Here is a 27,028-nt window from a genome sequence, read left to right on the forward strand (position 1 = left end):
CAGAGTTGGAAAGTGCATAGTTGCATGAGATGGGAAAAGTGTGGATCGTGCTTCAGATTTCATCCTGACACTTTGAAATGACCAGTGTGTTGGTAATTATTTGCCATTTCCATTGCATCTGGCACCGTAATAGTGATGAGGTCGGTCTCTGCATCCTGAAGCCTATGATGCTTTTTGCAGAGAAACCTCTGCTGAGGCCCAGGTAACTTGCTATTTCCCATAGCTGGCACAGGAGCCTTGGAAGATAGGATTGTTTTCAGTATTATTTCACCATTTTTTCACCACTGTTTCAAGAACGGGAGCCCTTTTCAACCGGTAGCGGAAGAATCCTTCTTTGGAGATGAGGTATTTTTCTGGGGTGGCAAGTGCAGGGCCTCTGTCAGTCCTGGGTTTGTAGGACTAGCGCCAGACATGAGAAGTGCGCCTTTGTGGGACAGGTGAATAGTGCGGATCCTGTTTCAGTCTAAAGACTGAAACAGGATCCGCACTTTTCACCGTTCCTTTCAGAATCATTTGATTCATCAGCTAGGAATGCCGATTACTTCTCCAGACCAATCGAAGGCTAGGCCAAAGTAACTCGATCTTTCCAAGAGGTGTGTGGCCCAACTTTTGAAAGAACCGCTAAGTGGAGAACTATTTGGTATTTTTCCGAAGAACTTTTCACCGTAATTGTCATAAGGTTGGTCTCTGCATCCTTAAGCATACCAGAGTTTTCACAGACGAAACAGGCTGAGGCCCATTAATCTTGGCATTTCCAATAGTTGGTCCTAGAGACTACCAAGAAAGTGTTCTTTTAAGTATTATTCTGTTGTGGTTTCAGCATTATTTTCAGAACCGGAGCAGGGTTCTCGCATTAGCATAAGAATCCTGCCTGGTAGTTGAGATTTCTGGGTGGGGTGTAAGTGCGGGGCTTCTGTCAGCCCTGCCTTTGATTTGTTTACCTCCAGAGTTGGAAAGTGCATATTTGCGTGAGATGGGAAAAGTGTGGATCGTGCTTCAGATTTCATCCTGACACTTTGAAATGACCAGTGTGTTGGTAATTATTTGCCATTTCCATGGCATTTGGCGCGGTAATAGTGATGAGGTCGGTCTCTGCATCCTGAAGCCTATGATGCTTTTTGCAGAGAAACCTCTGCTGAGGCCCAGGTAACTTGCTATTTCCCATAGCTGGCACAGGAGCCTTGGAAGATAGGATTGTTTTCAGTATTATTTCACCATTTTTTCACCACTGTTTCAAGAACGGGAGCCCTTTTCAACCGTTAGCGGAAGAATCCTTCTTTGGAGATGAGATATTTTTCTGGGGTGGCAAGTGCAGGGCCTCTGTCAGTCCTGGGTTTGTAGGACTAGCGCCAGACATGAGAAGTGCGCCTTTGTGGGACAGGTGAATAGTGCGGATCCTGTTTCAGTCTAAAGACTGAAACAGGATCCGCACTTTTCACCGTTCCTTTCAGAATCATTTGATTCATCAGCTAGGAATGGCGATTGCTTCTCCAGACCAATCGAATGCTAGGCCAAAGTAACTCGATCTTTCCAAGAGGTGTGTGGCCCAACTTTTGAAAGAACCGCTAAGTGGAGAACTATTTGGTTTTTTTCCGAAGCACTTTTAACCGTAATTGTCATAAGGTTGGTCTCTGCATCCTTAAGCATACGAGAGTTTTCACAGACGAAACAGGCTGATGCCCAGTAATCTTGGCATTTCCAATAGTTGGTCCTAGAGACTACCAAGAAGGTGTTTTTTTATGTATTATTCTGTTGTGGTTTCAGCATTATTTTCAGAAACCGAGCAGGGTTCTCGCATTAGCATAAGAATCCTGCCTGGTAGTTGAGATTTCTGGGTGGGGTGTAGGTGCGGGGCTTCTGTCAGCCCTGCCTTTGATTTGTTTACCTCCAGAGTTGGAAAGTGCATATTTGCGTGAGATGGGAAAAGTGTGGATCGTGCTTCAGATTTCATCCAGACACTTTGAAATGACCAGTGTGTTGGTAATTATTTGCCATTTCCATGGCGTTTGGCCCCGTAATAGTCATGAGGTCGGTCTCTGCATCCTGAAGCCTATGATGCTTTTTGCAGAGAAACCTCTGCTGAGGCCCAGGTAACTTGCTATTTCCCATAGCTGGCACAGGAGCCTTGGAAGATAGGATTGTTTTCAGTATTATTTCACCATTTTTTCACCACTGTTTCAAGAACGGGAGCCCTTTTCAACCGTTAGCGGAAGAATCCTTCTTTGGAGATGAGATATTTTTCTGGGGTGGCAAGTGCAGGGCCTCTGTCAGTCCTGGGTTTGTTGGACTAGCGCCACACATGAGAAGTGCGCCTTTGTGGGACAGGTCAATAGTGCGGATCCTGTTTCAGTCTAAAGACTGAAACAGGATCCGCACTTTTCACCGTTCCTTTCAGAATCATTTGATTCATCAGCTAGGAATGCCGATTGCTTCTCCAGACCAATTGAAGGCTAGGCCAAAGTAACTCGATCTTTCCAAGAGGTGTGTGGCCCAACTTTTGAAAGAACCGCTAAGTGGAGAACTATTTGGTATTTTTCCTAAGCACTTTTCACCGTAATTGTCCTAAGGTTGGTCTCTGCATCCTTAAGCATACCAGAGTTTTCACAGACGAAACAGGCTGAGGCCCATTAATCTTGGCATTTCCAATAGTTGGTCCTAGAGACTACCAAGAAAGTGTTCTTTTAAGTATTATTCTGTTGTGGTTTCAGCATTATTTTCAGAACTGGAGCAGGGTTCTCGCATTAGCATAAGAATCCTGCCTGGTAGTTGAGATTTCTGGGTGAGGTGTAAGTGCGGGGCTTCTGTCAGCCCTGCCTTTGATTTGTTTACCTCCAGAGTTGGAAAGTGCATAGTTGCGTCAGATGGGAAAAGTGTGGATCGTGCTTCAGATTTCATCCTGACACTTTGAAATGACCAGTGTGTTGGTAATTATTTGCCATTTCCATGGCATTTGGCACCGTAATAGTGATGAGGTCGGTCTCTGCATCCTGAAGCCTATGATGCTTTTTGCAGAGAAACCTCTGCTGAGGCCCAGGTAACTTGCTATTTCCCATAGCTGGCACAGGAGCCTTGGAAGATAGGATTGTTTTCAGTATTATTTCACCATTTTTTCACCACTGTTTCAAGAACGGGAGCCCTTTTCAACCGGTAGCGGAAGAATCCTTCTTTGGAGATGAGATATTTTTCTGGGGTGGCAAGTGCAGGGCCTCTGTCAGTCCTGGGTTTGTAGGACTAGCGCCAGACATGAGAAGTGCGCCCTTGTGGGACAGGTGAATAGTGCGGATCCTGTTTCAGTCTAAAGACTGAAACAGGATCCGCACTTTTCACCGTTCCTTTCAGAATCATTTGATTCATCAGCTAGGAATGGCGATTGCTTCTCCGGACCAATCGAATGCTAGGCCAAAGTAACTCGATCTTTCCAAGAGGTGTGTGGCCCAACTTTTGAAAGAACCGCTAAGTGGAGAACTATTTGGTTTTTTTCCGAAGCACTTTTCACCGTAATTGTCATAAGGTTGGTCTCTGCATCCTTAAGCATACGAGAGTTTTCACAGACGAAACAGGCTGAGGCCCAGTAATCTTGGCATTTCCAATAGTTGGTCCTAGAGACTACCAAGAAAGTGTTTTTTTATGTATTATTCTGTTGTTGTTTCAGCATTATTTTCAGAACCGGAGCAGGGTTCTCGCATTAGCATAAGAATCCTGCCTGGTAGTTGAGATTTCTGGGTGGGGTGTAGGTGCGGGGCTTCTGTCAGCCCTGCCTTTGATTTGTTTACCTCCAGAGTTGGAAAGTGCATATTTGCGTGAGATGGGAAAAGTGTGGATCGTGCTTCAGATTTCATCCAGACACTTTGAAATGACCAGTGTGTTGGTAATTATTTGCCATTTCCATGGCGTTTGGCCCCGTAATAGTCATGAGGTCGGTCTCTGCATCCTGAAGCCTATGATGCTTTTTGCAGAGAAACCTCTGCTGAGGCCCAGGTAACTTGCTATTTCCCATAGCTGGCACAGGAGCCTTGGAAGATAGGATTGTTTTCAGTATTATTTCACCATTTTTTCACCACTGTTTCAAGAACGGGAGCCCTTTTCAACCGGTAGCGGAAGAATCCTTCTTTGGAGATGAGATATTTTTCTGGGGTGGCAAGTGCAGGGCCTCTGTCAGTCCTGGGTTTGTTGGACTAGCGCCAGACATGAGAAGTGCGCCTTTGTGGGACAGGTGAATAGTGCGGATCCTGTTTCAGTCTAAAGACTGAAACAGGATCCGCACTTTTCACCGTTCCTTTCAGAATCATTTGATTCATCAGCTAGGAATGCCGATTGCTTCTCCAGAGCAATGGAAGGCTAGGCCAAAGTAACTCGATCTTTCCAAGAGGTGTGTGGCCCAACTTTTGAAAGAACCGCTAAGTGGAGAACTATTTGGTATTTTTCCTAAGCACTTTTCACCGTAATTGTCCTAAGGTTGGTCTCTGCATCCTTAAGCATACCAGAGTTTTCACAGACGAAACAGGCTGAGGCCCATTAATCTTGGCATTTCCAATAGTTGGTCCTAGAGACTACCAAGAAAGTGTTCTTTTAAGTATTATTCTGTTGTGGTTTCAGCCTTATTTTCAGAACCCGAGCAGGGTTCTCGCATTAGCATAAGAATCCTGCCTGGTAGTTGAGATTTCATGGTGGGGTGTAAGTGCCGGGCTTCTGTCAGCCCTGCCTTTGATTTGTTTACCTCCAGAGTTGGAAAGTGCATAGTTGCGTCAGATGGGAAAAGTGTGGATCGTGCTTCAGATTTCATCCTGACACTTTGAAATGACCAGTGTGTTGGTAATTATTTGCCATTTCCATGGCATTTGGCACTGTAATAGTGATGAGGTCGGTCTCTGCATCCTGAAGCCTATGATGCTTTTTGCAGAGAAACCTCTGCTGAGGCCCAGGTAACTTGCTATTTCCCATAGCTGGCACAGGAGCCTTGGAAGATAGGATTGTTTTCAGTATTATTTCACCATTTTTTCACCAGTGTTTCAAGAACGGGAGCCCTTTTCAACCGTTAGCGGAAGAATCCTTCTTTGGAGATGAGATATTTTTCTGGGGTGGCAAGTGCAGGGCCTCTGTCAGTCCTGGGTTTGTAGGACTAGCGCCAGACATGAGAAGTGCGCCTTTGTGGGACAGGTGAATAGTGCGGATCCTGTTTCAGTCTAAAGACTGAAACAGGATCCGCACTTTTCACCGTTCCTTTCAGAATCATTTGATTCATCAGCTAGGAATGGCGATTGCTTCTCCAGACCAATCGAAGGCTTGGCCAAAGTAACTCGATCTTTCCAAGAGGTGTGTGGCCCAACTTTTGAAAGAACCGCTAAGTGGAGAACTATTTGGTATTTTTCCTAAGCACTTTTCACCGTAATTGTCCTAAGGTTGGTCTCTGCATCCTTAAGCATACGAGAGTTTTCACAGACGAAACAGGCTGAGGCCCAGTAATCTTGGCATTTCCAATAGTTGGTCCTAGAGACTACCAAGAAAGTGTTTTTTTAAGTATTATTCTGTTGTGGTTTCAGCATTATTTTCAGAACCCGAGCAGGGTTCTCGCATTAGCATAAGAATCCTGCCTGGTAGTTGAGATTTCTGGGTGGGGTGTAGGTGCGGGGCTTCTGTCAGCCCTGCCTTTGATTTGTTTACCTCCACAGTTGGAAAGTGCATAGTTGCGTGAGATGGGAAAAGTGTGGATCGTGCTTCAGATTTCATCCAGACACTTTGATATGACCAGTGTGTTGGTAATTATTTGCCATTTCCATGGCGTTTGGCCCCGTAATAGTCATGAGGTCGGTCTCTGCATCCTGAAGCCTATGATGCTTTTTGCAGAGAAACCTCTGCTGAGGCCCAGGTAACTTGCTATTTCCCATAGCTGGCACAGGAGCCTTGGAAGATAGGATTGTTTTCAGTATTATTTCACCATTTTTTCACCACTGTTTCAAGAACGGGAGCCCTTTTCAACCGTTAGCGGAAGAATCCTTCTTTGGAGATGAGATATTTTTCTGGGGTGGCAAGTGCAGGGCCTCTGTCAGTCCTGGGTTTGTTGGACTAGCGCCAGACATGAGAAGTGCGCCTTTGTGGGACAGGTGAATAGTGCGGATCCTGTTTCAGTCTAAAGACTGAAACAGGATCCGCACTTTTCACCGTTCCTTTCAGAATCATTTGATTCATCAGCTAGGAATGCCGATTGCTTCTCCAGACCAATCGAAGGCTAGGCCAAAGTAACTCGATCTTTCCAAGAGGTGTGTGGCCCAACTTTTGAAAGAACCGCTAAGTGGAGAACTATTTGGTATTTTTCCTAAGCACTTTTCACCGTAATTGTCCTAAGGTTGGTCTCTGCATCCTTAAGCATACCAGAGTTTTCACAGACGAAACAGGCTGAGGCCCATTAATCTTGGCATTTCCAATAGTTGGTCCTAGAGACTACCAAGAAAGTGGTCTTTTAAGTATTATTCTGTTGTGGTTTCAGCCTTATTTTCAGAACCCGAGCAGGGTTCTCGCATTAGCATAAGAATCCTGCCTGGTAGTTGAGATTTCTGGGTGGGGTGTAGGTGCGGGGCTTCTGTCAGCCCTGCCTTTGATTTGTTTACCTCCACAGTTGGAAAGTGCATAGTTGCGTGAGATGGGAAAAGTGTGGATCGTGCTTCAGATTTCATCCTGACACTTTGAAATGACCAGTGTGTTGGTAATTATTTGCCATTTCCATGGCGTTTGGCACCGTAATAGTGATGAGGTCGGACTCTGCATCCTGAATCCTATGATGCTTTTTGCAGAGAAACCTCTGCTGAGGCCCAGGTAACTTGCTATTTCCCATAGCTGGCACAGGAGCCTTGGAAGATAGGAGTGTTTTCAGTATTATTTCACCATTTTTTCACCACTGTTTCAAGAACGGGAGCCCTTTTCAACCGTTAGCGGAAGAATCCTTCTTTGGAGATGAGATATTTTTCTGGGGTGGCAAGTGCAGGGCCTCTGTCAGTCCTGGGTTTGTTGGACTAGCGCCAGACATGAGAAGTGCGCCTTTGTGGGACAGGTGAATAGTGCGCATCCTGTTTCAGTCTAAAGACTGAAACAGGATCCGCACTTTTCACCGTTCCTTTCAGAATCATTTGATTCATCAGCTAGGAATGCCGATTGCTTCTCCAGACCAATCGAAGGCTAGGCCAAAGTAACTCGATCTTTCCAAGAGGTGTGTGGCCCAACTTTTGAAAGAACCGCTAAGTGGAGAACTATTTGGTATTTTTCCTAAGCACTTTTCACCGTAATTGTCCTAAGGTTGGTCTCTGCATCCTTAAGCATACCAGAGTTTTCACAGACGAAACAGGCTGAGGCCCATTAATCTTGGCATTTCCAATAGTTGGTCCTAGAGACTACCAAGAAAGTGTTCTTTTAAGTATTATTCTGTTGTGGTTTCAGCATTATTTTCAGAACGGGAGCAGGGTTCTCGCATTAGCATAAGAATCCTGCCTGGTAGTTGAGATTTCTGGGTGGGGTGTAGGTGAGGGGCTTCTGTCAGCCCTGCCTTTGATTTGTTTACCTCCAGAGTTGGAAAGTGCATAGTTGCGTGAGATGGGAAAAGTGTGGATCGCGCTTCAGATTTCATCCTGACACTTTGAAATGACCAGTGTGTTGGTAATTATTTGCCATTTCCATGGCATTTAGCACCGTAATAGTGATGAGGTCGGTCTCTGCATCCTGAAGCCTATGATGCTTTTTGCAGAGAAACCTCTGCTGAGGTCCAGGTAACTTGCTATTTCCCATAGCTGGCACAGGAGCCTTGGAAGACAGGATTGTTTTCAGTATTATTTCACCATTTTTTCACCACTGTTTCAAGAACGGGAGCCCTTTTCAACCGTTAGCGGAAGAATCCTTATTTGGAGATGAGATATTTTTCTGGGGTAGCAAGTGCAGGGCCTCTGTCAGTCCTGGGTTTGTTGGACTAGTGCCAGACATGAGAAGTGCGCCTTTGTGGGACAGGTGAATAGTGCGGATCCTGTTTCAGTCTAAAGACTGAAACAGGATCCGCACTTTTCACCGTTCCTTTCAGAATCATTTGATTCATCAGCTAGGAATGGCGATTGCTTCTCCAGACCAATCGAAGGCTAGGCCAAAGTAACTCGATCTTTCCAAGAGGTGTGTGGCCCAACTTTTGAAAGAACCGCTAAGTGGAGAACTATTTGGTTTTTTTCCGAAGCACTTTTCACCGTAATTGTCATAAGGTTGGTCTCTGCATCCTTAAGCATACGAGAGTTTTCACAGACGAAACAGGCTGAGGCCCAGTAATCTTGGCATTTCCAATAGTTGGTCCTAGAGACTACCAAGAAAGTGGTTTTTTATGTATTATTCTGTTGTGGTTTCAGCATTATTTTCAGAACCCGAGCAGGGTTCTCGCATTAGCATAAGAATCCTGCCTGGTAGTTGAGATTTCTGGGTGGGGTGTAGGTGCCGGGCTTCTGTCAGCCCTGCCTTTGATTTGTTTACCTCCAGAGTTGGAAAGTGCATATTTGCGTGAGATGGGAAAAGTGTGGATCGTGCTTCAGATTTCATCCAGACACTTTGAAATGACCAGTGTGTTGGTAATTATTTGCCATTTCCATGGCGTTTGGCCCCGTAATAGTCATGAGGTCGGTCTCTGCATCCTGAAGCCTATGATGCTTTTTGCAGAGAAACCTCTGCTGAGGCCCAGGTAACTTGCTATTTCCCATACCTGGCACAGGAGCCTTGGAAGATAGGATTGTTTTCAGTATTATTTCACCATTTTTTCACCACTGTTTCAAGAACGGGAGCCCTTTTCAACCGGTAGCGGAAGAATCCTTCTTTGGAGATGAGATATTTTTCTGGGGTGGCAAGTGCAGGGACTCTGTCAGTCCTGGGTTTGTTGGACTAGCGCCAGACATGAGAAGTGCGCCTTTGTGGGACAGGTGAATAGTGCGGATCCTGTTTCAGTCTAAAGACTGAAACAGGATCCGCACTTTTCACCGTTCCTTTCAGAATCATTTGATTCATCAGCTAGGAATGGCGATTGCTTCTCCAGACCAATCGAAGGCTAGGCCAAAGTAACTCGATCTTTCCAAGAGGTGTGTGGCCCAACTTTTGAAAGAACCGCTAAGTGGAGAACTATTTGGTATTTTTCCTAAGCACTTTTCACCGTAATTGTCCTAAGGTTGGTCTCTTCATCCTTAAGCATACGAGAGTTTTCACAGACGAAACAGGCTGAGGCCCAGTAATCTTGGCATTTCCAATAGTTGGTCCTAGAGACTACCAAGAAAGTGTTCTTTTAAGTATTATTCTGTTGTGGTTTCAGCATTATTTTCAGAACCCGAGCAGGGTTCTCGCATTAGCATAAGAATCCTGCCTGGTAGTTGAGATTTCTGGGTGGGGTGTAGGTGCGGGGCTTCTGTCAGCCCTGCCTTTGATTTGTTTACCTCCAGAGTTGGAAAGTGCATATTTGCGTGAGATGGGAAAAGTGTGGATCGTGCTTCAGATTTCATCCAGACACTTTGAAATGACCAGTGTGTTGGTAATTATTTGCCATTTCCATGGCGTTTGGCCCCGTAATAGTCATGAGGTCGGTCTCTGCATCCTGAAGCCTATGATGCTTTTTGCAGAGAAACCTCTGCTGAGGCCCAGGTAACTTGCTATTTCCCATAGCTGGCACAGGAGCCTTGGAAGATAGGATTGTTTTCAGTATTATTTCACCATTTTTTCACCACTGTTTCAAGAACGGGAGCCCTTTTCAACCGGTAGCGGAAGAATCCTTCTTTGGAGATGAGATATTTTTCTGGGGTGGCAAGTGCAGGGCCTCTGTCACTCCTGGGTTTGTTGGACTAGCGCCAGACATGAGAAGTGCGCCTTTGTGGGACAGGTGAATAGTGCGGATCCTGTTTCAGTCTAAAGACTGAAACAGGATCCGCACTTTTCACCGTTCCTTTCAGAATCATTTGATTCATCAGCTAGGAATGCCGATTGCTTCTCCAGACCAATCGAAGGCTAGGCCAAAGTAACTCGATCTTTCCAAGAGGTGTGTGGCCCAACTTTTGAAAGAACCGCTAAGTGGATAACTATTTGGTATTTTTCCTAAGCACTTTTCACCGTAATTGTCCTAAGGTTGGTCTCTGCATCCTTAAGCATACCAGAGTTTTCACAGACGAAACAGGCTGAGGCCCATTAATCTTGGCATTTCCAATAGTTGGTCCTAGAGACTACCAAGAAAGTGTTCTTTTAAGTATTATTCTGTTGTGGTTTCAGCATTATTTTCAGAACCGGAGCAGGGTTCTCGCATTAGCATAAGAATCCTGCCTGGTAGTTGAGATTTCTGGGTGGGGTGTAAGTGCGGGGCTTCTGTCAGCCCTGCCTTTGATTTGTTTACCTCCAGAGTTGGAAAGTGCATAGTTGCGTCAGATGGGAAAAGTGTGGATCGTGCTTCAGATTTCATCCTGACACTTTGAAATGACCAGTGTGTTGGTAATTATTTGCCATTTCCATGGCATTTGGCACCGTAATAGTGATGAGGTCGGTCTCTGCATCCTGAAGCCTATGATTCTTTTTGCAGAGAAACCTCTGCTGAGGCCCAGGTAACTTGCTATTTCCCATAGCTGGCACAGGAGCCTTGGAAGATAGGATTGTTTTCAGTATTATTTCACCATTTTTTCACCACTGTTTCAAGAACGGGAGCCCTTTTCAACCGTTAGCGGAAGAATCCTTCTTTGGAGATGAGATATTTTTCTGGGGTGGCAAATGCAGGGCCTCTGTTAGTCGTGGTTTTGTAGGACTAGCGCCAGACATGAGAAGTGCGCCTTTGTGGGACAGGTGAATAGTGCGGATCCTGTTTCAGTCTAAAGACTGAAACAGGATCCGCACTTTTCACCGTTCCTTTCAGAATCATTTGATTCATCAGCTAGGAATGCCGATTGCTTCTCCAGACCAATCGAAGGCTAGGCCAAAGTAACTCGATCTTTCCAAGAGGTGTGTGGCCCAACTTTTGAAAGAACCGCTAAGTGGAGAACTATTTGGTTTTTTTCCGAAGCACTTTTCACCGTAATTGTCATAAGGTTGGTCTCTGCATCCTTAAGCATACGAGAGTTTTCACAGACGAAACAGGCTGAGGCCCAGTAATCTTGGCATTTCCAATAGTTGGTCCTAGAGACTACCAAGAAAGTCGTTTTTTATGTATTATTCTGTTGTGGTTTCAGCATTATTTTCAGAACCCGAGCAGGGTTCTCGCATTAGCATAAGAATCCTGCCTGGTAGTTGAGATTTCTGGGTGGGGTGTAGGTGCGGGGCTTCTGTCAGCCCTGCCTTTGATTTGTTTACCTCCAGAGTTGGAAAGTGCATATTTGCGTGAGATGGGAAAAGTGTGGATCGTGCTTCAGATTTCATCCAGACACTTTGAAATGACCAGTGTGTTGGTAATTATTTGCCATTTCCATGGCGTTTGGCCCCGTAATAGTCATGAGGTCGGTCTCTGCATCCTGAAGCCTATGATGCTTTTTGCAGAGAAACCTCTGCTGAGGCCCAGGTAACTTGCTATTTCCCATAGCTGGCACAGGAGCCTTGGAAGATAGGATTGTTTTCAGTATTATTTCACCATTTTTTCACCACTGTTTCAAGAACGGGAGCCCTTTTCAACCGGTAGCGGAAGAATCCTTCTTTGGAGATGAGATATTTTTCTGGGGTGGCAAGTGCAGGGCCTCTGTCAGTCCTGGGTTTGTTGGACTAGCGCCAGACATGAGAAGTGCGCCTTTGTGGGACAGGTGAATAGTGCGGATCCTGTTTCAGTCTAAAGACTGAAACAGGATCCGCACTTTTCACCGTTCCTTTCAGAATCATTTGATTCATCAGCTAGGAATGCCGATTGCTTCTCCAGACCAATCGAAGGCTAGGCCAAAGTAACTCGATCTTTCCAAGAGGTGTGTGGCCCAACTTTTGAAAGAACCGCTAAGTGGAGAACTATTTGGTATTATTCCTAAGCACTTTTCACCGTAATTGTCCTAAGGTTGGTCTCTTCATCCTTAAGCATACGAGAGTTTTCACAGACGAAACAGGCTGAGGCCCAGTAATCTTGGCATTTCCAATAGTTGGTCCTAGAGACTACCAAGAAAGTGTTCTTTTAAGTATTATTCTGTTGTGGTTTCAGCATTATTTTCAGAACCCGAGCAGGGTTCTCGCATTAGCATAAGAATCCTGCCTGGTAGTTGAGATTTCTGGGTGGGGTGTAGGTGCGGGGCTTCTGTCAGCCCTGCCTTTGATTTGTTTACCTCCAGAGTTGGAAAGTGCATATTTGCGTGAGATGGGAAAAGTGTGGATCGTGCTTCAGATTTCATCCAGACACTTTGAAATGACCAGTGTGTTGGTAATTATTTGCCATTTCCATGGCGTTTGGCCCCGTAATAGTCATGAGGTCGGTCTCTGCATCCTGAAGCCTATGATGCTTTTTGCAGAGAAACCTCTGCTGAGGCCCAGGTAACTTGCTATTTCCCATAGCTGGCACAGGAGCCTTGGAAGATAGGATTGTTTTCAGTATTATTTCACCATTTTTTCACCACTGTTTCAAGAACGGGAGCCCTTTTCAACCGGTAGCGGAAGAATCCTTCTTTGGAGATGAGATATTTTTCTGGGGTGGCAAGTGCAGGGCCTCTGTCACTCCTGGGTTTGTTGGACTAGCGCCAGACATGAGAAGTGCGCCTTTGTGGGACAGGTGAATAGTGCGGATCCTGTTTCAGTCTAAAGACTGAAACAGGATCCGCACTTTTCACCGTTCCTTTCAGAATCATTTGATTCATCAGCTAGGAATGCCGATTGCTTCTCCAGACCAATCGAAGGCTAGGCCAAAGTAACTCGATCTTTCCAAGAGGTGTGTGGCCCAACTTTTGAAAGAACCGCTAAGTGGATAACTATTTGGTATTTTTCCTAAGCACTTTTCACCGTAATTGTCCTAAGGTTGGTCTCTGCATCCTTAAGCATACCAGAGTTTTCACAGACGAAACAGGCTGAGGCCCATTAATCTTGGCATTTCCAATAGTTGGTCCTAGAGACTACCAAGAAAGTGTTCTTTTAAGTATTATTCTGTTGTGGTTTCAGCATTATTTTCAGAACCGGAGCAGGGTTCTCGCATTAGCATAAGAATCCTGCCTGGTAGTTGAGATTTCTGGGTGGGGTGTAAGTGCGGGGCTTCTGTCAGCCCTGCCTTTGATTTGTTTACCTCCAGAGTTGGAAAGTGCATAGTTGCGTCAGATGGGAAAAGTGTGGATCGTGCTTCAGATTTCATCCTGACACTTTGAAATGACCAGTGTGTTGGTAATTATTTGCCATTTCCATGGCATTTGGCACCGTAATAGTGATGAGGTCGGTCTCTGCATCCTGAAGCCTATGATTCTTTTTGCAGAGAAACCTCTGCTGAGGCCCAGGTAACTTGCTATTTCCCATAGCTGGCACAGGAGCCTTGGAAGATAGGATTGTTTTCAGTATTATTTCACCATTTTTTCACCACTGTTTCAAGAACGGGAGCCCTTTTCAACCGTTAGCGGAAGAATCCTTCTTTGGAGATGAGATATTTTTCTGGGGTGGCAAATGCAGGGCCTCTGTTAGTCGTGGTTTTGTAGGACTAGCGCCAGACATGAGAAGTGCGCCTTTGTGGGACAGGTGAATAGTGCGGATCCTGTTTCAGTCTAAAGACTGAAACAGGATCCGCACTTTTCACCGTTCCTTTCAGAATCATTTGATTCATCAGCTAGGAATGCCGATTGCTTCTCCAGACCAATCGAAGGCTAGGCCAAAGTAACTCGATCTTTCCAAGAGGTGTGTGGCCCAACTTTTGAAAGAACCGCTAAGTGGAGAACTATTTGGTTTTTTTCCGAAGCACTTTTCACCGTAATTGTCATAAGGTTGGTCTCTGCATCCTTAAGCATACGAGAGTTTTCACAGACGAAACAGGCTGAGGCCCAGTAATCTTGGCATTTCCAATAGTTGGTCCTAGAGACTACCAAGAAAGTCGTTTTTTATGTATTATTCTGTTGTGGTTTCAGCATTATTTTCAGAACCCGAGCAGGGTTCTCGCATTAGCATAAGAATCCTGCCTGGTAGTTGAGATTTCTGGGTGGGGTGTAGGTGCGGGGCTTCTGTCAGCCCTGCCTTTGATTTGTTTACCTCCAGAGTTGGAAAGTGCATATTTGCGTGAGATGGGAAAAGTGTGGATCGTGCTTCAGATTTCATCCAGACACTTTGAAATGACCAGTGTGTTGGTAATTATTTGCCATTTCCATGGCGTTTGGCCCCGTAATAGTCATGAGGTCGGTCTCTGCATCCTGAAGCCTATGATGCTTTTTGCAGAGAAACCTCTGCTGAGGCCCAGGTAACTTGCTATTTCCCATAGCTGGCACAGGAGCCTTGGAAGATAGGATTGTTTTCAGTATTATTTCACCATTTTTTCACCACTGTTTCAAGAACGGGAGCCCTTTTCAACCGGTAGCGGAAGAATCCTTCTTTGGAGATGAGATATTTTTCTGGGGTGGCAAGTGCAGGGCCTCTGTCAGTCCTGGGTTTGTTGGACTAGCGCCAGACATGAGAAGTGCGCCTTTGTGGGACAGGTGAATAGTGCGGATCCTGTTTCAGTCTAAAGACTGAAACAGGATCCGCACTTTTCACCGTTCCTTTCAGAATCATTTGATTCATCAGCTAGGAATGCCGATTGCTTCTCCAGACCAATCGAAGGCTAGGCCAAAGTAACTCGATCTTTCCAAGAGGTGTGTGGCCCAACTTTTGAAAGAACCGCTAAGTGGAGAACTATTTGGTATTTTTCCTAAGCACTTTTCACCGTAATTGTCCTAAGGTTGGTCTCTGCATCCTTAAGCATACCAGAGTTTTCACAGACGAAACAGGCTGAGGCCCAGTAATCTTGGCATTTCCAATAGTTGGTCCTAGAGACTACCAAGAAAGTGTTCTTTTAAGTATTATTCTGTTGTGGTTTCAGCATTATTTTCAGAACCGGAGCAGGGTTCTCGCATTAGCATAAGAATCCTGCCTGGTAGTTGAGATTTCTGGGTGGGGTGTAAGTGCGGGGCTTCTGTCAGCCCTGCCTTTGATTTGTTTACCTCCAGAGTTGGAAAGTGCATAGTTGCGTCAGATGGGAAAAGTGTGGATCGTGCTTCAGATTTCATCCAGACACTTTGAAATGACCAGTGTGTTGGTAATTATTTGCCATTTCCATGGCATTTGGCACCGTAATAGTGATGAGGTCGGTCTCTGCATCCTGAAGCCTATGATTCTTTTTGCAGAGAAACCTCTGCTGAGGCCCAGGTAACTTGCTATTTCCCATAGCTGGCACAGGAGCCTTGGAAGATAGGATTGTTTTCAGTATTATTTCACCATTTTTTCACCACTGTTTCAAGAACGGGAGCACTTTTCAACCGTTAGCGGAAGAATCCTTCTTTGGAGATGAGATATTTTTCTGGGGTGGCAAGTGCAGGGCCTCTGTCAGTCCTGGGTTTGTTGGACTAGCGCCAGACATGAGAAGTGCGCCTTTGTGGGACAGGTGAATAGTGCGGATCCTGTTTCAGTCTAAAGACTGAAACAGGATCCGCACTTTTCACCGTTCCTTTCAGAATCATTTGATTCATCAGCTAGGAATGCCGATTGCTTCTCCAGACCAATCGAAGGCTAGGCCAAAGTAACTCGATCTTTCCAAGAGGTGTGTGGCCCAACTTTTGAAAGAACCGCTAAGTGGAGAACTATTTGGTATTTTTCCTAAGCACTTTTCACCGTAATTGTCCTAAGGTTGGTATCTGCATCCTTAAGCATACCAGAGTTTTCACAGACGAAACAGGCTGAGGCCCATTAATCTTGGCATTTCCAATAGTTGGTCCTGGAGACTACCAAGAAAGTGTTCTTTTAAGTATTATTCTGTTGTGGTTTCAGCATTATTTTCAGAACCGGAGCAGGGTTCTCGCATTAGCATAAGAATCCTGCCTGGTAGTTGAGATTTCTGGGTGGGGTGTAAGTGCGGGGCTTCTGTCAGCCCTGCCTTTGATTTGTTTACCTCCAGAGTTGGAAAGTGCATAGTTGCGTGAGATGGGAAAAGTGTGGATCGTGCTTCAGATTTCATCCAGACACTTTGAAATGACCAGTGTGTTGGTAATTATTTGCCATTTCCATGGCATTTGGCACCGTAATAGTGATGAGGTCGGTCTCTGCATCCTGAAGCCTATGATGCTTTTTGCAGAGAAACCTCTGCTGAGGCCCAGGTACCTTGCTATTTCCCATAGCTGGCACAGGAGCCTTGGAAGATAGGATTGTTTTCAGTATTATTTCACCATTTTTTCACCACTGTTTCAAGAACGGGAGCCCTTTTCAACCGTTAGCGGAAGAATCCTTATTTGGAGATGAGATATTTTTCTGGGGTGGCAAGTGCAGGGCCTCTGTCAGTCCTGGGTTTGTAGGACTAGCGCCAGACATGAGAAGTGCGCCTTTGTGGGACAGGTGAATAGTGCGGATCCTGTTTCAGTCTAAAGACTGAAACAGGATCCGCACTTTTCACCGTTCCTTTCAGAATCATTTGATTCATCAGCTAGGAATGGCGATTGCTTCTCCAGACCAATCGAATGCTAGGCCAAAGTAACTCGATCTTTCCAAGAGGTGTGTGGTCCAACTTTTGAAAGAACCGCTAAGTGGAGAACTATTTGGTTTTTTTCCGAAGCACTTTTCACCGTAATTGTCATAAGGTTGGTCTCTGCATCCTTAAGCATACGAGAGTTTTCACAGACGAAACAGGCTGAGGCCCAGTAATCTTGGCATTTCCAATAGTTGGTCCTAGAGACTACCAAGAAAGTGTTTTTTTAAGTATTATTCCGTTGTGGTTTCAGCATTATTTTCAGAACCCGAGCAGGGTTCTCGCATTAGCATAAGAATCCTGCCTGGTAGTTGAGATTTCTGGGTGGGGTGTAGGTGCCGGGCTTCTGTCAGCCCTGCCTTTGATTTGTTTACCTCCAGAGTTGGAAAGTGCATATTTGCGTGAGATGGGAAAAGTGTGGATCGTGCTTCAGATTTCATCCAGACACTTTGAAATGACCAGTGTGTTGGTAATTATTTGCCATTTCCATGGCGTTTGGCCCCGTAATAGTCATGAGGTCGGTCTCTGCATCCTGAAGCCTATGATGCTTTTTGCAGAGAAACCTCTGCTGAGGCCCAGGTAACTTGCTATTTCCCATAGCTGGCACAGGAGCCTTGGAAGATAGGATTGTTTTCAGTATTATTTCACCATTTTTTCACCACTGTTTCAAGAACGGGAGCACTTTTCAACCGGTAGCGGAAGAATCCTTCTTTGGAGATGAGATATTTTTCTGGGGTGGCAAGTGCAGGGCCTCTGTCAGTCCTGGGTTTGTTGGACTGGCGCCAGACATGAGAAGTGCGCCTTTGTGGGACAGGTAAATAGTGCGGATCCTGTTTCAGTCTAAAGACTGAAACAGGATCCGCACTTTTCACCGTTCCTTTCAGAATCATTTGATTCATCAGCTAGGAATGGCGATTGCTTCTCCAGACCAATCGAAGGCTAGGCCAAAGTAACTCGATCTTTCCAAGAGGTGTGTGGCCCAACTTTTGAAAGAACCGCTAAGTGGAGAACTATTTGGTATTTTTCCTAAGCACTTTTCACCGTAATTGTCCTAAGGTTGGTCTCTGCATCCTTAGGCATACCAGAGTTTTCACAGACGAAACAGGCTGAGGCCCATTAATCTTGGCATTTCCAATAGTTGGTCCTAGAGACTACCAAGAAAGTGTTCTTTTAAGTATTATTCTGTTGTGGTTTCAGCATTATTTTCAGAACCGCAGCAGGGTTCTCGCATTAGCATTAGAATCCTGCCTGGTAGTTGAGATTTCTGGGTGGGGTGTAAGTGCGGGGCTTCTGTCAGCCCTGCCTTTGATTTGTTTACCTCCAGAGTTGGAAAGTGCATATTTGCGTGAGATGGGAAAAGTGTGGATCGTGCTTCAGATTTCATCCAGACACTTTGAAATGACCAGTGTGTTGGTAATTATTTGCCATTTCCATGGCGTTTGGCCCCGTAATAGTCATGAGGTCGGTCTCTGCATCCTGAATCCTATGATGCTTTTTGCAGAGAAACCTCTGCTGAGGCCCAGGTAACTTGCTATTTCCCATAGCTGGCACAGGAGCCTTGGAAGATAGGAGTGTTTTCAGTATTATTTCACCATTTTTTCACCACTGTTTCAAGAACGGGAGCCCTTTTCAACCGTTAGCGGAAGAATCCTTCTTTGGAGATGAGATATTTTTCTGGGGTGGCAAGTGCAGGGCCTCTGTCAGTCCTGGGTTTGTTGGACTAGCGCCAGACATGAGAAGTGCGCCTTTGTGGGACAGGTGAATAGTGCGGATCCTGTTTCAGTCTAAAGACTGAAACAGGATCCGCACTTTTCACCGTTCCTTTCAGAATCATTTGATTCATCAGCTAGGAATGCCGATTGCTTCTCCAGACCAATCGAAGGCTAGGCCAAAGTAACTCGATCTTTCCAAGAGGTGTGTGGCCCAACTTTTGAAAGAACCGCTAAGTGGAGAACTATTTGGTATTTTTCCTAAGCACTTTTCACCGTAATTGTCCTAAGGTTGGTCTCTGCATCCTTAAGCATACCAGAGTTTTCACAGACGAAACAGGCTGAGGCCCATTAATCTTGGCATTTCCAATAGTTGGTCCTAGAGACTACCAAGAAAGTGTTCTTTTAAGTATTATTCTGTTGTGGTTTCAGCATTATTTTCAGAACGGGAGCAGGGTTCTCGCATTAGCATAAGAATCCTGCCTGGTAGTTGAGATTTCTGGGTGGGGTGTAGGTGAGGGGCTTCTGTCAGCCCTGCCTTTGATTTGTTTACCTCCAGAGTTGGAAAGTGCATAGTTGCGTGAGATGGGAAAAGTGTGGATCGCGCTTCAGATTTCATCCTGACACTTTGAAATGACCAGTGTGTTGGTAATTATTTGCCATTTCCATGGCATTTAGCACCGTAATAGTGATGAGGTCGGTCTCTGCATCCTGAAGCCTATGATGCTTTTTGCAGAGAAACCTCTGCTGAGGTCCAGGTAACTTGCTATTTCCCATAGCTGGCACAGGAGCCTTGGAAGACAGGATTGTTTTCAGTATTATTTCACCATTTTTTCACCACTGTTTCAAGAACGGGAGCCCTTTTCAACCGTTAGCGGAAGAATCCTTATTTGGAGATGAGATATTTTTCTGGGGTAGCAAGTGCAGGGCCTCTGTCAGTCCTGGGTTTGTTGGACTAGTGCCAGACATGAGAAGTGCGCCTTTGTGGGACAGGTGAATAGTGCGGATCCTGTTTCAGTCTAAAGACTGAAACAGGATCCGCACTTTTCACCGTTCCTTTCAGAATCATTTGATTCATCAGCTAGGAATGGCGATTGCTTCTCCAGACCAATCGAAGGCTAGGCCAAAGTAACTCGATCTTTCCAAGAGGTGTGTGGCCCAACTTTTGAAAGAACCGCTAAGTGGAGAACTATTTGGTTTTTTTCCGAAGCACTTTTCACCGTAATTGTCATAAGGTTGGTCTCTGCATCCTTAAGCATACGAGAGTTTTCACAGACGAAACAGGCTGAGGCCCAGTAATCTTGGCATTTCCAATAGTTGGTCCTAGAGACTACCAAGAAAGTGGTTTTTTATGTATTATTCTGTTGTGGTTTCAGCATTATTTTCAGAACCCGAGCAGGGTTCTCGCATTAGCATAAGAATCCTGCCTGGTAGTTGAGATTTCTGGGTGGGGTGTAGGTGCCGGGCTTCTGTCAGCCCTGCCTTTGATTTGTTTACCTCCAGAGTTGGAAAGTGCATATTTGCGTGAGATGGGAAAAGTGTGGATCGTGCTTCAGATTTCATCCAGACACTTTGAAATGACCAGTGTGTTGGTAATTATTTGCCATTTCCATGGCGTTTGGCCCCGTAATAGTCATGAGGTCGGTCTCTGCATCCTGAAGCCTATGATGCTTTTTGCAGAGAAACCTCTGCTGAGGCCCAGGTAACTTGCTATTTCCCATACCTGGCACAGGAGCCTTGGAAGATAGGATTGTTTTCAGTATTATTTCACCATTTTTTCACCACTGTTTCAAGAACGGGAGCCCTTTTCAACCGGTAGCGGAAGAATCCTTCTTTGGAGATGAGATATTTTTCTGGGGTGGCAAGTGCAGGGACTCTGTCAGTCCTGGGTTTGTTGGACTAGCGCCAGACATGAGAAGTGCGCCTTTGTGGGACAGGTGAATAGTGCGGATCCTGTTTCAGTCTAAAGACTGAAACAGGATCCGCACTTTTCACCGTTCCTTTCAGAATCATTTGATTCATCAGCTAGGAATGGCGATTGCTTCTCCAGACCAATCGAAGGCTAGGCCAAAGTAACTCGATCTTTCCAAGAGGTGTGTGGCCCAACTTTTGAAAGAACCGCTAAGTGGAGAACTATTTGGTATTTTTCCTAAGCACTTTTCACCGTAATTGTCCTAAGGTTGGTCTCTTCATCCTTAAGCATACGAGAGTTTTCACAGACGAAACAGGCTGAGGCCCAGTAATCTTGGCATTTCCAATAGTTGGTCCTAGAGACTACCAAGAAAGTGTTCTTTTAAGTATTATTCTGTTGTGGTTTCAGCATTATTTTCAGAACCCGAGCAGGGTTCTCGCATTAGCATAAGAATCCTGCCTGGTAGTTGAGATTTCTGGGTGGGGTGTAGGTGCGGGGCTTCTGTCAGCCCTGCCTTTGATTTGTTTACCTCCAGAGTTGGAAAGTGCATATTTGCGTGAGATGGGAAAAGTGTGGATCGTGCTTCAGATTTCATCCAGACACTTTGAAATGACCAGTGTGTTGGTAATTATTTGCCATTTCCATGGCGTTTGGCCCCGTAATAGTCATGAGGTCGGTCTCTGCATCCTGAAGCCTATGATGCTTTTTGCAGAGAAACCTCTGCTGAGGCCCAGGTAACTTGCTATTTCCCATAGCTGGCACAGGAGCCTTGGAAGATAGGATTGTTTTCAGTATTATTTCACCATTTTTTCACCACTGTTTCAAGAACGGGAGCCCTTTTCAACCGGTAGCGGAAGAATCCTTCTTTGGAGATGAGATATTTTTCTGGGGTGGCAAGTGCAGGGCCTCTGTCAGTCCTGGGTTTGTTGGACTAGCGCCAGACATGAGAAGTGCGCCTTTGTGGGACAGGTGAATAGTGCGGATCCTGTTTCAGTCTAAAGACTGAAACAGGATCCGCACTTTTCACCGTTCCTTTCAGAATCATTTGATTCATCAGCTAGGAATGCCGATTGCTTCTCCAGACCAATCGAAGGCTAGGCCAAAGTAACTCGATCTTTCCAAGAGGTGTGTGGCCCAACTTTTGAAAGAACCGCTAAGTGGATAACTATTTGGTATTTTTCCTAAGCACTTTTCACCGTAATTGTCCTAAGGTTGGTCTCTGCATCCTTAAGCATACCAGAGTTTTCACAGACGAAACAGGCTGAGGCCCATTAATCTTGGCATTTCCAATAGTTGGTCCTAGAGACTACCAAGAAAGTGTTCTTTTAAGTATTATTCTGTTGTGGTTTCAGCATTATTTTCAGAACCGGAGCAGGGTTCTCGCATTAGCATAAGAATCCTGCCTGGTAGTTGAGATTTCTGGGTGGGGTGTAAGTGCGGGGCTTCTGTCAGCCCTGCCTTTGATTTGTTTACCTCCAGAGTTGGAAAGTGCATAGTTGCGTCAGATGGGAAAAGTGTGGATCGTGCTTCAGATTTCATCCTGACACTTTGAAATGACCAGTGTGTTGGTAATTATTTGCCATTTCCATGGCATTTGGCACCGTAATAGTGATGAGGTCGGTCTCTGCATCCTGAAGCCTATGATTCTTTTTGCAGAGAAACCTCTGCTGAGGCCCAGGTAACTTGCTATTTCCCATAGCTGGCACAGGAGCCTTGGAAGATAGGATTGTTTTCAGTATTATTTCACCATTTTTTCACCACTGTTTCAAGAACGGGAGCCCTTTTCAACCGTTAGCGGAAGAATCCTTCTTTGGAGATGAGATATTTTTCTGGGGTGGCAAATGCAGGGCCTCTGTTAGTCGTGGTTTTGTAGGACTAGCGCCAGACATGAGAAGTGCGCCTTTGTGGGACAGGTGAATAGTGCGGATCCTGTTTCAGTCTAAAGACTGAAACAGGATCCGCACTTTTCACCGTTCCTTTCAGAATCATTTGATTCATCAGCTAGGAATGCCGATTGCTTCTCCAGACCAATCGAAGGCTAGGCCAAAGTAACTCGATCTTTCCAAGAGGTGTGTGGCCCAACTTTTGAAAGAACCGCTAAGTGGAGAACTATTTGGTTTTTTTCCGAAGCACTTTTCACCGTAATTGTCATAAGGTTGGTCTCTGCATCCTTAAGCATACGAGAGTTTTCACAGACGAAACAGGCTGAGGCCCAGTAATCTTGGCATTTCCAATAGTTGGTCCTAGAGACTACCAAGAAAGTCGTTTTTTATGTATTATTCTGTTGTGGTTTCAGCATTATTTTCAGAACCCGAGCAGGGTTCTCGCATTAGCATAAGAATCCTGCCTGGTAGTTGAGATTTCTGGGTGGGGTGTAGGTGCGGGGCTTCTGTCAGCCCTGCCTTTGATTTGTTTACCTCCAGAGTTGGAAAGTGCATATTTGCGTGAGATGGGAAAAGTGTGGATCGTGCTTCAGATTTCATCCAGACACTTTGAAATGACCAGTGTGTTGGTAATTATTTGCCATTTCCATGGCGTTTGGCCCCGTAATAGTCATGAGGTCGGTCTCTGCATCCTGAAGCCTATGATGCTTTTTGCAGAGAAACCTCTGCTGAGGCCCAGGTAACTTGCTATTTCCCATAGCTGGCACAGGAGCCTTGGAAGATAGGATTGTTTTCAGTATTATTTCACCATTTTTTCACCACTGTTTCAAGAACGGGAGCCCTTTTCAACCGGTAGCGGAAGAATCCTTCTTTGGAGATGAGATATTTTTCTGGGGTGGCAAGTGCAGGGCCTCTGTCAGTCCTGGGTTTGTTGGACTAGCGCCAGACATGAGAAGTGCGCCTTTGTGGGACAGGTGAATAGTGCGGATCCTGTTTCAGTCTAAAGACTGAAACAGGATCCGCACTTTTCACCGTTCCTTTCAGAATCATTTGATTCATCAGCTAGGAATGCCGATTGCTTCTCCAGACCAATCGAAGGCTAGGCCAAAGTAACTCGATCTTTCCAAGAGGTGTGTGGCCCAACTTTTGAAAGAACCGCTAAGTGGAGAACTATTTGGTATTTTTCCTAAGCACTTTTCACCGTAATTGTCCTAAGGTTGGTCTCTGCATCCTTAAGCATACCAGAGTTTTCACAGACGAAACAGGCTGAGGCCCAGTAATCTTGGCATTTCCAATAGTTGGTCCTAGAGACTACCAAGAAAGTGTTCTTTTAAGTATTATTCTGTTGTGGTTTCAGCATTATTTTCAGAACCGGAGCAGGGTTCTCGCATTAGCATAAGAATCCTGCCTGGTAGTTGAGATTTCTGGGTGGGGTGTAAGTGCGGGGCTTCTGTCAGCCCTGCCTTTGATTTGTTTACCTCCAGAGTTGGAAAGTGCATAGTTGCGTCAGATGGGAAAAGTGTGGATCGTGCTTCAGATTTCATCCTGACACTTTGAAATGACCAGTGTGTTGGTAATTATTTGCCATTTCCATGGCATTTGGCACCGTAATAGTGATGAGGTCGGTCTCTGCATCCTGAAGCCTATGATTCTTTTTGCAGAGAAACCTCTGCTGAGGCCCAGTTAACTTGCTATTTCCCATAGCTGGCACAGGAGCCTTGGAAGATAGGATTGTTTTCAGTATTATTTCACCATTTTTTCACCACTGTTTCAAGAACGGGAGCACTTTTCAACCGTTAGCGGAAGAATCCTTCTTTGGAGATGAGATATTTTTCTGGGGTGGCAAGTGCAGGGCCTCTGTCAGTCCTGGGTTTGTTGGACTAGCGCCAGACATGAGAAGTGCGCCTTTGTGGGACAGGTGAATAGTGCGGATCCTGTTTCAGTCTAAAGACTGAAACAGGATCCGCACTTTTCACCGTTCCTTTCAGAATCATTTGATTCATCAGCTAGGAATGCCGATTGCTTCTCCAGACCAATCGAAGGCTAGGCCAAAGTAACTCGATCTTTCCAAGAGGTGTGTGGCCCAACTTTTGAAAGAACCGCTAAGTGGAGAACTATTTGGTATTTTTCCTAAGCACTTTTCACCGTAATTGTCCTAAGGTTGGTATCTGCATCCTTAAGCATACGAGAGTTTTCACAGACGAAACAGGCTGAGGCCCAGTAATCTTGGCATTTCCAATAGTTGGTCCTAGAGACTACCAAGAAAGTGTTTTTTTAAGTATTATTCCGTTGTGGTTTCAGCATTATTTTCAGAACCCGAGCAGGGTTCTCGCATTAGCATAAGAATCCTGCCTGGTAGTTGAGATTTCTGGGTGGGGTGTAGGTGCCGGGCTTCTGTCAGCCCTGCCTTTGATTTGTTTACCTCCAGAGTTGGAAAGTGCATATTTGCGTGAGATGGGAAAAGTGTGGATCGTGCTTCAGATTTCATCCAGACACTTTGAAATGACCAGTGTGTTGGTAATTATTTGCCATTTCCATGGCGTTTGGCCCCGTAATAGTCATGAGGTCGGTCTCTGCATCCTGAAGCCTATGATGCTTTTTGCAGAGAAACCTCTGCTGAGGCCCAGGTAACTTGCTATTTCCCATAGCTGGCACAGGAGCCTTGGAAGATAGGATTGTTTTCAGTATTATTTCACCATTTTTTCACCACTGTTTCAAGAACGGGAGCACTTTTCAACCGGTAGCGGAAGAATCCTTCTTTGGAGATGAGATATTTTTCTGGGGTGGCAAGTGCAGGGCCTCTGTCAGTCCTGGGTTTGTTGGACTGGCGCCAGACATGAGAAGTGCGCCTTTGTGGGACAGGTAAATAGTGCGGATCCTGTTTCAGTCTAAAGACTGAAACAGGATCCGCACTTTTCACCGTTCCTTTCAGAATCATTTGATTCATCAGCTAGGAATGGCGATTGCTTCTCCAGACCAATCGAAGGCTAGGCCAAAGTAACTCGATCTTTCCAAGAGGTGTGTGGCCCAACTTTTGAAAGAACCGCTAAGTGGAGAACTATTTGGTATTTTTCCTAAGCACTTTTCACCGTAATTGTCCTAAGGTTGGTCTCTGCATCCTTAGGCATACCAGAGTTTTCACAGACGAAACAGGCTGAGGCCCATTAATCTTGGCATTTCCAATAGTTGGTCCTAGAGACTACCAAGAAAGTGTTCTTTTAAGTATTATTCTGTTGTGGTTTCAGCATTATTTTCAGAACCGCAGCAGGGTTCTCGCATTAGCATTAGAATCCTGCCTGGTAGTTGAGATTTCTGGGTGGGGTGTAAGTGCGGGGCTTCTGTCAGCCCTGCCTTTGATTTGTTTACCTCCAGAGTTGGAAAGTGCATATTTGCGTGAGATGGGAAAAGTGTGGATCGTGCTTCAGATTTCATCCAGACACTTTGAAATGACCAGTGTGTTGGTAATTATTTGCCATTTCCATGGCGTTTGGCCCCGTAATAGTCATGAGGTCGGTCTCTGCATCCTGAAGGCTATGATGATTTTTGCAGAGAAACCTCTGCTGAGGCCCAGGTAACTTGCTATTTCCCATAGCTGGCACAGGAGCCTTGGAAGATAGGATTGTTTTCAGTATTATTTCACCATTTTTTCACCACTGTTTCAAGAACGGGAGCCCTTTTCAACCGTTAGCGGAAGAATCGTTCTTTGGAGATGAGATATTTTTCTGGGGTGGCAAGTGCAGGGCCTCTGTCAGTCCTGGGTTTGTTGGACTAGCGCCAGACATGAGAAGTGCGCCTTTGTGGGACAGGTGAATAGTGCGGATCCTGTTTCAGTCTAAAGACTGAAACAGGATCCGCACTTTTCACCGTTCCTTTCAGAATCATTTGATTCATCAGCTAGGAATGGCGATTGCTTCTCCAGACCAATGGAAGGCTAGGCCAAAGTAACTCGATCTTTCCAAGAGAGTGTGGCCCAACTTTTGAAAGAACCGCTAAGTGGAGAACTATTTGGTATTTTTCCGAAGCACTTTTCACCGTAATTGTCCTAAGGTTGGTCTCTGCATCCTTAAGCATACCAGAGTTTTCACAGACGAAACAGGCTGAGGCCCATTAATCTTGGCATTTCCAATAGTTGGTCCTAGAGACTACCAAGAAAGTGTTCTTTTAAGTATTATTCTGTTGTGGTTTCAGCATTATTTTCAGAACCCGAGCAGGGTTCTCGCATTAGCATAAGAATCCTGCCTGGTAGTTGAGATTTCTGGGTGGGGTGTAAGTGTGGGGCTTCTGTCAGCCCTGCCTTTGATTTGTTTACCTCCAGAGTTGGAAAGTGCATATTTGCGTGAGATGAGAAACGTGTGGATCGTGCTTCAGATTTCATCCAGACACTTTGAAATGACCAGTGTGTTGGTAATTATTTGCCATTTCCATGGCGTTTGGCCCCGTAATAGTCATGAGGTCGGTCTCTGCATCCTGAAGCCTATGATGCTTTTTGCAGAGAAACCTCTGCTGAGGCCCAGGTAACTTGCTATTTCCCATAGCTGGCACAGGAGCCTTGGAAGATAGGATTGTTTTCAGTATTATTTCACCATTTTTTCACCACTGTTTCAAGAACGGGAGCCCTTTTCAACCGGTAGCGGAAGAATCCTTCTTTGGAGATGAGATATTTTTCTGGGGTGGCAAGTGCAGGGACTCTGTCAGTCCTGGGTTTGTTGGACTAGCGCCAGACATGAGAAGTGCGCCTTTGTGGGACAGGTGAATAGTGCGGATCCTGTTTCAGTCTAAAGACTGAAACAGGATCCGCACTTTTCACCGTTCCTTTCAGAATCATTTGATTCATCAGCTAGGAATGCCGATTGCTTCTCCAGACCAATCGAAGGCTAGTCCAAAGTAACTCGATCCTTCCAAGAGGTGT

This window comes from Lemur catta, chromosome 3, assembly GCF_020740605.2.
Source record: "Lemur catta isolate mLemCat1 chromosome 3, mLemCat1.pri, whole genome shotgun sequence".
NCBI lineage: Eukaryota > Metazoa > Chordata > Mammalia > Primates > Lemuridae > Lemur > Lemur catta.